Source organism: Meleagris gallopavo, chromosome 1, assembly GCF_000146605.3.
Source record: "Meleagris gallopavo isolate NT-WF06-2002-E0010 breed Aviagen turkey brand Nicholas breeding stock chromosome 1, Turkey_5.1, whole genome shotgun sequence".
NCBI classification, from domain to species: domain Eukaryota; kingdom Metazoa; phylum Chordata; class Aves; order Galliformes; family Phasianidae; genus Meleagris; species Meleagris gallopavo.
This window is the reverse complement of record NC_015011.2, coordinates 186025397-186028779: the sequence shown is the minus strand read 5'-3', so window position 1 is coordinate 186028779 and position 3383 is coordinate 186025397.

The window sequence follows — 3383 nt, the reverse complement described above, 5'->3', positions numbered from 1 at the left end:
ACTTAAAAAAAAAAAAAAGAAAAAATGAAGGTAGTGGTTAAACAGAACAGATGTATGGTTATGTGTTGTAAAACCAAGCGTGAAGATACTCAGACAGCAAGCTTTCATTACAGCTAATCAGCACTGAAAACTGAATTTGTTCTTAAAGACCCATAAAGGCTGATTCTTATTGAACATGATAAAAAAAACAAACAAACACAAAAGGAACTCAAGCATTCTTTTATTGCATTTATGTTCGTGCTGTGTTTCATACAGCTGACAGTCCTGTTCAGCTTCGCCCACCAGTCTGTGTTTTGTGGCATTACTCGATCTTCAGTCAGGGTTTAGAAACTGTGCCTTAGGAGAAATTTAATTCCAGAAGAGAGAATAAAAGGCTTTGGAAATGTAAACCATGTACCAAATTTGCAAGGACTAGAACTGGTTAGCCTGGAAAGGAGACTGAGCAGGGGAGGGATGTGACAAGTCACACTGCGTAGAACAGGCTATAAAGGGAGCGACGGTTTGTTTTCTGCATTGGCATCTGGAGGACAAGAAGGAGGTTGTCCTAAATTATAATAAAAAAGATGCTATATAAAAAAGATTATATAGCAAAAAATAAAAATAAATAAATATATATGTGTCAGTTGCATCTTTAAGTGCTGAAATTAGCTGCAGTGGACTTTGCAGGAGGTTAGCAGTAAAGTTAGGTCCTGCCCAGCAGGGAGGTAGATAGAAAAGCCCTAATGGGGCTCCTCCAGACTCTGCCTATCTGCAATTTCCATTTCTCAGAGCATCCAGCTGACAGATCGCAGTGTAATTCCTGCCCTTCTCAGCAATCTCACTTGCAGAGCGTTTAGCCCTGCTCTTTGCATCATTTTCACAAATCAATATTCTGGGAGAAAAGGCTGCTGTGCAATTTCTGCCATCTGATTGCTGCCTTTTGCTCTGACTGTTTGGAACACGGAGAGCTGCAGGAACACAACTGCATGTTAACACAGCTCGGTGCAGAGCTCCTGACCTCCTTCGAATCCAATCTCACTTGGTGTTTGGATGTTTTAGCATAGCTGTGTGTGCAATGTTGCTCTGTTCTGTAAAATGTGCTGTTGTACTTGCACAGCAATTCTTGGTGAAAATCTGAGCCATTTCTTGGCTGCTAAAAGCATCGAGGGCTGAAATGATACCTCTTCACAACTAACCTGCTCCTAAATTTGTGTTTTGCAGGAAGACAGAGAATTCACAAAGGCGAAGGTTAATTTCAGAAGGTTACGCTTCTTTATACATTTAATGGAGAGTGATTGGTTTCTCAGTAGGGTGACTCAGAGCAAAAACTTAACTTTACACCTCATTCCTTGAGAGGAAGTCTCTCTGCTGACTCACATTTAATCTTCATAGCCCTGTGGCAGCCACCCCTGGCTGCTCCTCTGCTTCCTAGAAGCTGAAACCACTGCAATAAGCCTGCCTGGTAATGACTTGAGTAATTAGCCCCCCTTTTTCTGTCCCCCTGGTTCCCTTAGCAGGACAGTAGATGAGGTTACTTGCCATGCATGCTCCCAAGAACTGTTATTTTTAACCCCTTTACTTGTTTGTTGGGAGTGCTCAGCACACTTGGTGATAGTATATTTTTCAGATACATCATATCTTATGTTTCCTTGAGGTTGCATAACCCATATGGTGTCTTTCCCCGAGGATTTATTAAAGCCCTGTTGCAGCTATGAAGGCCCGGAGCTGCTGAAGGATTTCTAGTTTGTACAGAGCCATCTATTCCCTGTCTGCTGTCCCTCTGCTCAATCTGATAGATTTTTTTTTGCATCTCGTTTATGTATGTATATGTATTAATATAATTATTGTCATTTCTATACTAATTCTCAAGGCTTTTGCAGCATTATAACCTGCAATTTGAATTTGAAAATGCAGTCTCCTTTGGGGGTTCTGAAGCCCAGGCCTGTGTACAGACCATGGTGTTCTAATAGGATTCATTCCTTTGTGCTTGCTGTTGTGTGTGGAGATGAAGAAAGGTAAATGAGTGGCTGATGGCTGGGGCTTGGATCAGACCCAGGGATGTCTAGAACTTATAGAAAATATTGCATGCCTTCCCTCTGATCTATGAGAACTCATTTCAAAATGTTGAGGTCTCCAGAGCACAGGATCAAATTGAGATCTCAAAATGACAGAGATAAGGGCATAGTGTTTGCTCAGACCTCTGGCTGTTCTGTCAGTGCTCATCTAAAGTAAGGTTTGGATTCCAAAATAGAAGAAGTTTTGGAGACCCTTTTCATTTAAAGTTATTGAAGTTCACTGTGAATATTTCCTTGCACTCTTTCTCAGTGCTCTGATTACATTTCTCACTTCTATTTTGGCTGCTGCCTTTTTCCTCCCCCATTTTTCATGCCTTTTCCAGCTTTACTGCCCTACATTTTCCCAATTCTGATTCCCCAAAGACTGGAAAGAGTCTCTTGAAATATGTTGGCATGTTTTTTTTGTTTTTTTTTAAGTCACCTATGCTAAGGACTTTGCAAATCAGAAGTAATTAAAATCCCTTTTTGGAAAGGTAGTGGACACAATTAAAAATGAAAAATTGAAGTTTATTTTATCAACTCAGCAAGGGTTAGATCTCAACTCATCTTCAACAGCTCTCACTGAGGAAATAATAATAATGTTTAATTATTTTAAGTCAACACTGATGTACCCCAAAATCTTGTAGTTCATAGAGTCATAAAGTCACTAAATATTCTGAGGTGGAAGGGATCTATGAGGAGTCCAACTACTGGCTCCATACAAGGCTGGCCAAAATTCAACTCTTTGAAAGGATAGTTAATAGCAGGACTAGGGGAAATGGTTTTAAGTTGAGGGAGGGGAGATCTAGGTTGGATGTCAGGGGGAAATTCTTTACTAGGAGAGAGGTGAGGTGCTGGAACAGCTGCCCAGAGAGGTTTTGGAATTCCCATCCCTGGAGGTGTTCAAGGCCTGATTGGATGGGGCCCTGGGCAGCCTGGTCTAGTGTTAAATGTGGAGGTTGGTGGCCCTGCATGTGGCAGGGGGTTGGAGCTTCATGATCCTTGAGGTCCCTTCCAACCCTGGCCATTCTATGATTCTATAGTTCAGCCCATATTTGATGCTAATAAGGGCAAAGAAATGCAAATGTGATACTAAACTTACTGAGAAACTATCTGAGGTTCTGAGCAAATCTGGTGCTCTCTGGGTGTCGGTGGTCACTTGACACTGCCTTGTGATGCAGAGTGCTTTTTACCATCTGACTGCAATCTCTTGCATGCACAAGGCCGAATTTTCCAGTTCCTACTAAGTTTGGCATTGTATTTGCTCTTATTTTCTCTCAATTTTTTAAACTGTCTTGTTTCATAGCAGGAATTAGAAGGCAGCAGCAGCTCTCAGGAGGTTTGCGGGTA